The sequence below is a fragment of the Mustela nivalis genome (assembly GCF_964662115.1).
Source record: "Mustela nivalis genome assembly, chromosome: 13".
Classification (NCBI taxonomy): Eukaryota; Metazoa; Chordata; class Mammalia; order Carnivora; family Mustelidae; genus Mustela; species Mustela nivalis.
In genome coordinates, this window is record NC_139032.1 from 24,641,277 (window position 1) to 24,647,987 (window position 6,711).

Consider the following 6,711-nt stretch of genomic DNA (forward strand, 5'->3'; position numbering starts at 1 on the left):
TTGCTAATGGTGACATGTGAGACAGGTGTAAGAGTCTGTCTGCCATCCTTAGTTTTCAGGACATCCTCTGCAAACTGATGTTTGATAATAGAGAGTGATTCCCTCAGAATTCTCTGTTCTTCTTTGCCCACAGTTGAGATGGCAGGGCGAGGACCATCCGGAATGGGGGCTGAATTTGCTGTTCCTGCTTTGTCTCCGTGGAGAGATTTCAAGCTTCCTCTGTAGGAGTTGAAGCCCTCAGCTTTAGAATTTGCTGCAGGAATGGGGTTGGTTGAACAGGAAAAGCTTCAAGGGAATGTGGCCTTTCTCAATTTAAAGATCTCTATGGATTCAAGAACCCTGGAGGGAAGGCCCCATAGCGTCCTCCAATGAAACCTTTTAATATGGGCTTCCAGCATCTGTTCTGCACTAGATTCAACAAAGGGAAGCTCCTGGAAGGTATTCAGGGAGTAGTCCTCAACCTCTGACAGTGGCAAGTTTTCTCTGTTTTACTTCAGCCTGGGATTTCTCAGAAAAGAAGTGATCTTTGCTTCATTGTATGCCATGAATTAAGCACAGTCCCAGACAACTGACCCTCAGTGATTTCCACAGACCTTTGGCACAAATGTATTTTCAGGACATTTTCAAGTTGTCTCTGATCTATGGTCTCCACAGACACCATGGAGTTTTTCTCTGATGGGCTCCTCAGTTTTTTCTCAGAATCATACCCCATATCATTATCTAAAGAGCTCTTTGGGTCACTCAACAGATTTTGGGGGCCATTCTCTGGGTTGTGTCCCTGATCCTTCTCCAGGTAATCATTGTTCTTCTCCACGTCATCACTGTACTTCTCCAGGACATTGTTATGCTTCTCCATGTCACCTTTGTACTTTTCCAGGTCATTGTTATCTAACTGAACTATTTCTGAGTCCTCCTCATAAATACTTTCATAGTCACTCAATTTTCTTTGTTTCTTAGAGATCCATGAGCGTCCACGATAACACTGTGACTCAGGTAGCTGTGGAAGAGTACTTGGACGCATCGGCATTGTTAGAGACTCAATGATCCTGTGGGGCAGGTCCCACTGGTGTTGGATGAGCCTCTTTTGAAAGTGACTCTCTTGTTTTTTCCGAAGCTCAACACTGATAGAAAGCTGTCTAGGAGGGATAGAGATTGCAGCATAGGCCTGGGAGGCCCGGTGTGTGAGAGAATGGTTAGGAGCTAAAGGACAAAATTCCTCCTGGGATCTTTGGACAATAGTGGTAAACCCCACACACGTTCCTGCTCTTTCTGCAACATGTTCCATTCCAGATGTTGCATTTCATTTGATATGAGACTCTCTGATTCATTCTGAGGTCTCCACAGATCTTGATGTGGGGTAGAGGACCAGATGGCAGGATTGGGAGTGAGGATTGAAAGTGGGCCTGCGGCTGGACCTGAGGCTGGACCTGAGGGATTGGTTGGCACTAGGTTTGAGGCAGGCATTGAGGTTGGTTCTCAGGCAAGGATGGAGGAAGTGGATGGGGAACTACTGGGGATTCCTCTTCTGTAGAGGCATTTGAGATTTTATTAAAAATAAAGATGGAGGAACAATTATCTGAGACATCTGCAGCAGAGAACAAGGACTCACTATGCAGAGTTGTGAGACCCCAGAAGAGCAGCATGTGGGTTTGCTGTGACTGGCCCTCCTCCAAGGTTGCAGGATATGGGCGCTGCTCCTGCATAGGCAGCTCCTTTGATTGGTCTTTGCTGCTCCAGAAAGGAAGGGAGGGTGCCAAATCATGCTTATCAGCACTTGTTTGTTTTGGAAAAGAACGCTTTGTTTCCTTCGACCTTAGGAAGTCACTCATCTTTTGGACTTGTTTCTCTAGAAGTGCCAGGGCATCAGGGCTGAGAAGTGAGAGGGTAACAGGCTCTACAAGGTTGGCTGCAGGGTCTCCCCTAGAAGAAGCCTCGGAAGAATGGAGGGCCATAAACTCTTGATGGAAAGCACGTGGAGCCAGGGTTGAAGGGAAGAAGTTTCTGGCATGTGTTTGCCACCAAGGGAGGTCTAAAACTGACAAGCTGGAGGGGTCAATGCCTATGATTGTTGGGACAGAAGTAGACAACCCACCAGAGCTCCCTGGGGGTGAGCTCTCTGGAACAGGCTTCCTTCAGATGGAAGCAGAATCCAGATCTCCGGACAGATATTAAAACGTACAAATCAGAAGATAAGTAAGTATAGCGTAATGCTTCAGAAATACTACACTGTAATCAAAGAGACCTTGACTTGAATCTCAGCTTTAGCATTTTCTACCTCATAAACTTGGGAAAGTAATTTGACTACCCTAAAATGCAGTTTTCTCCGGGTGCCTGGGTGGTCAGTTGGTTAAGTGTCTGCCTTTGGCTCGGGTCATGATCCCAGGGTTCTGGGATCAAGCCCTCAGTCAGGCACCCTGTTCAGCAGGGTGGCTGTTTCTCCCCCTGCCTGCTGGTCTCCCTGCTCAAGCTTTCCTCCCCTCTCTCTATCAAATAAATAAATAAAATCTTTAAGAAAAAATAAAAATAAATATTCAAAATGCAGTTTCCTCATCGATCTACATTATAGAATTATTATAGGAATTGAAAGAGATGAGGCATCAATGCATATTCCATACATTTAAAACTTATCTTGAATACATAGAGCTCAAAAATATTATTTTTATCATGCTTTTTCATAGATTAACTTTTTATCCTTTTGTGTGTGTGTGTGTGTGTGTGTGTGTGTGTGTGTGTGTCTTTTCAGACATCAGCAATACAAATTTGGATAAAAATGAGTGTCTGCGGGAGTATCTGGGTTGCACAGTTGGGTAAGTGTCCGACTCGGTTTCAGTTTGGGTCATGATCTCAGGGTCTTCAGATCAAGCCCCACGTCCAGCTCCATGTTCCGTGTGGAATTAGTTGAGATTCTCTGTCCTTTTCTCTCTGTCCCTCCCACTTGTGCTCGCTCTCTTTCTCTCTAAGACACACACACATATACAGACAAATAAATAAATAAATCTTAAAAAAAAAAAACAAAAATGAGTGCCTATGTCAAGGAGTTTATATTCTAGGGGTGCCTGGGTGGCTCAGTGGTTGATTGCCTGCCTTCAGCTCAGGTCATGATCCGAGAGTCCAGGGATCAAACCCCACATCTGGCGGTGCCCTGCTCAGCGGGTAGCCTGCTTCTCCCTCTCCCTCTGCTCCTCCTCCCCACCCTGCTCATGCTCTCTCTCTCTCTGTCTCTGTCTCTCTCTCGATCACTCTTTTATTTTTAAATAAATAAAAAACCTTAAAAAGAAAAAGGAGACTGTATTCTATCGGAATAGATAGAATAGCAACAAAATGGACTGTGGCAAATGCAAAACCATCAGCATGAACAAAGTGCCACAAAAGCACAGAGAAGCAGCAACTGATTTTGCCTAGAAAAGGAGAATAGGGTTCTCAGAAAAGATTCCATAGTCTTATTTACCTTGATGAGGAGTTGGGAGGTCATCAAGATATTCAATCCAATTTAGTTTTTGAGGAATGAATATGCACTTGGTATGGACGGTTGAGGGCACTAAAATATAAATAAGATAACATCCCAACAGAATTCCACAATCGGAAAATACAGAGCTGAAAGGGACATAGGCTGGAGGCTGAGATGCTGTCCTAGTACTTTCCCCACTCCCTTGCTGTTGAGTGTATCCACAAAACTAGTTGTAAGCGATGAATGGGGCAGAAGTGATGTGAACATTCCAGAACAGAGTATAGAAAAGAAAGCCTAAGGGCACATATTCCCCTGGTGCAGGTACAAGATGGTAGAATTTCCGGGATAATGTGTCACCCAAGTTATACCACTGTACAAGCTGGGAATTCATTTTGGTGGTAGTACATCACTCAGACTGGGGAGCTGCTTGTTACCATACCGTAACCCAAACATCCTGACGCACTCAGGATGATAATGTTCACGGAGCATGATACCACATTTTAAAGTGGAAGAAACCACGGTGTCAAAAGGAGTCGGAGAAAGGATTGACCTCAGCTAAAGTGGGAGGAGGGGTTGTTACGAAACCAACCGAAATGTGTAACTAAACTGCACTTTCTAATATTTTCCCTCCTCACACGTCAGTATTTTTCAGAATTTAATCTTAAGATCCTACTAAGGACATACACCCTCATTTGGCCAACAAAACCACATTATGTCATGGGGTCATAGTGCATATCAAGGCTACAAAAACAGTTGTGAATTGCCTTTAAGAAAAACAAATCCATCTGTGTGTCTTTTTGTGCTACTTCAAAGCCACTCGACCCTCTGAAATCAGACTTCTTAGGTTAGGATTAAATAGACCACAAGTTTGAGACCTAGAGAATGTCACTTTTAACCTCTAGTAAATTTTCACAGCCAGTGGTACACTCTTCCCAAACGACATTTCTAACGGGGGGCCGACAGACTTCTAACTAAAGCAGTTCCAGTGTGCCACTATAATAACCTACTTCTTTTGATTGCGTTTATTTTTAATGATTATTTTCCCTGCATGCCAATCCAAACTGTGCTGCCAACCCAGAGCAATGGGGAGGGGAGGAGGCAGGGGACCAGGCACATTGTCTTGGGCTGCACTGCCACCTAGAGGTTGCGCTGAAGAACTGACGCATTGCTATTCAGAAAGGCCTGTGGCCGCTGTGAAAAGGGGATCTTTCTCCACTGCACTCTGCTGGCTCAAGGAACTGAAACAAAATACATTATTGGGTGGCGGCAGGGGAGAAGCATGACTCCTGCGTGCTTTCAGTGAAAAATTATTGCCTTGAAGAGGGAGCCCCTTTAAGTCATATATGCAACTTGCACTTGGGAAATGCTTTTCTTTCCAGTTATTTTCAGCACAACGGTTACATTCGATTTGCACCTTGAACTGAATTGACAGAAAGTCATTCGGAAGTGGATTGTTACAGAGTCTGAATAGGTCCATATGGTCGAAACTACAATTCAATTGCAAAAATAAAATGTATTCAGAACTTATTCAGGCTTGACTCAGAAGCCAAGAGGTGTACTGAGGGGATGGAAAGAATTCATTTGCTGAATTTATGCTGAGGGTGACAGCCTAAATTCAGCAAATGAGAGTTTGACGGGAATATTCTTAATTGTTACGATTTTGAAGACAAACTGGAAATTCTTTCTCCTCAGGCAATGTCAACTTATGTACAATACAAAACAATGTGGAATAACCACGAAGGACCTATATTACATGAGAAAATTATTTTCAACTGATTAATACAAGGAACACACAGGTTAATGGAAAAGATCATTTAGGCAGGTTTGGGGAAAGATAATGATTTAGTCAACATTATCAATGACACTGTCTTTTTTTAAAAATATTTTATTATTAGCTTGAGAGAGCGAGAGAGAGCAAGGGGAGGGGCAGAGGGAGAGGGAGAAACAGACTCCTTGCTGAGCAGGGAGCCCAACTTGGGGCTCCATCTCAGGACCCCAGGATCATGAGGTGAGCTGAAGTCAGACATTAAACTGACTGAGCCGCCCAGGTGCCCCTCAATGATACTTTCCATATGAGACGGGCAGAAACTGAGACAAATCATTCAAGAGCTCACGAATTTTCAGCTGCAACCCCTTTGTGACATTTTAAGCCAATAATGATGGCACCTCTTAGAATTTAAGAGACACATCTATGTTCTAATTCTGGGGACGACCGATCACATGGCTGTTGTCATTTACATCATCTGCCCGAGATCAAAAAGTGATGTCAAAAGGACAACAGAGAAAAGCCACAAAAGGGGAGAAAATGTATTTTGCAGCTCAAAAGCTTATTAGCCCTACAAGTACAAAATTCAAATTTAGGTGAATTAATAATTCCACTCATTGGAAGACATGGTCGTTTTCAGAAGGGCACAGTTAAAATAACTGTTTCCATTTTCAAGTACTTATGCTTTCTATACTATTTTAGCACTTTACTCATTTAGTCCTCAAACAAGCCTACATGGTGCGGACTCTCACATCCCCATTTTACAAATGAAGACAGTGAGGTCCTGAGAAGTAAAGCAAAGTTACAGGGAGAGCCTGAAAACAAACCCAGGTAGTTGGTCTGTCCTCAGAGTCTGCATTATACTATTAAACTAACTCAATAAAGAACACTTTCTATAGGGCAGGCAACTCAAGAAACCTGCTCCTTTTTTCTGTGAGGTTGTTCAACATGGTTCCTCCACTCATGAAAGCCATTGCCTTCCTGAGGTCCATTCTGGCTGCCACTCTGGAGCTTTCCTTTACTGCTTGGATGACCATTCAGATCAGAACACCTCTGATAATAGGAGCGATAAGCCTTATCAGTGTCCGGGCACCTAATGGTTTTTACCCCTAATGGTTTAACCCCTGGGCTAAGCCAGCCCATTCTTCAGTCACCCCACCAGGAATTTCCCTTTCCTGCCCCATGTACGTGTGTGCCTTCCCCTCTCAGGCCTTGGGCAAAGGTGACTTTCCTGAGGTCAATTAGTATGCCCTGTCTGAGGGAGATGTTCAATAAATACTTGAATAGGATCAATGAAGGTATTTCCCCAATTTTCCTCTGCTGATTTTCTTCTGGATATTTCCACAGGTATCCTGTACCTATAACCTTTATATCACAAACCATATCATATTATGTGTATCAGTCTCTTTCCTTTTCACTTAAAGATGTATTAGAAATGGTTCATAGCTTGTATATGCAGAGCTGGGTCATTCTTCTAGAAGGCTACGTAATATTCCAT

At 43.5% G+C, this 6,711-nt stretch overlaps 1 pseudogene across 1 annotated transcript; it reads right to left on the minus strand.

The window, feature by feature from the left end:
* Positions 1 to 287: 287 nt before the first annotated feature.
* Positions 288 to 2,014, minus strand: LOC309846299 (spermatogenesis-associated protein 31D4-like; annotated as a pseudogene). The gene is made up of 2 exons: positions 531 to 2,014; positions 288 to 483 (listed from the first exon to the last, which is right to left on the minus strand). The product of its transcript is annotated as a spermatogenesis-associated protein 31D4-like (transcript).
* Between the last annotated feature and the right edge of the window lie 4,697 nt (positions 2,015 to 6,711).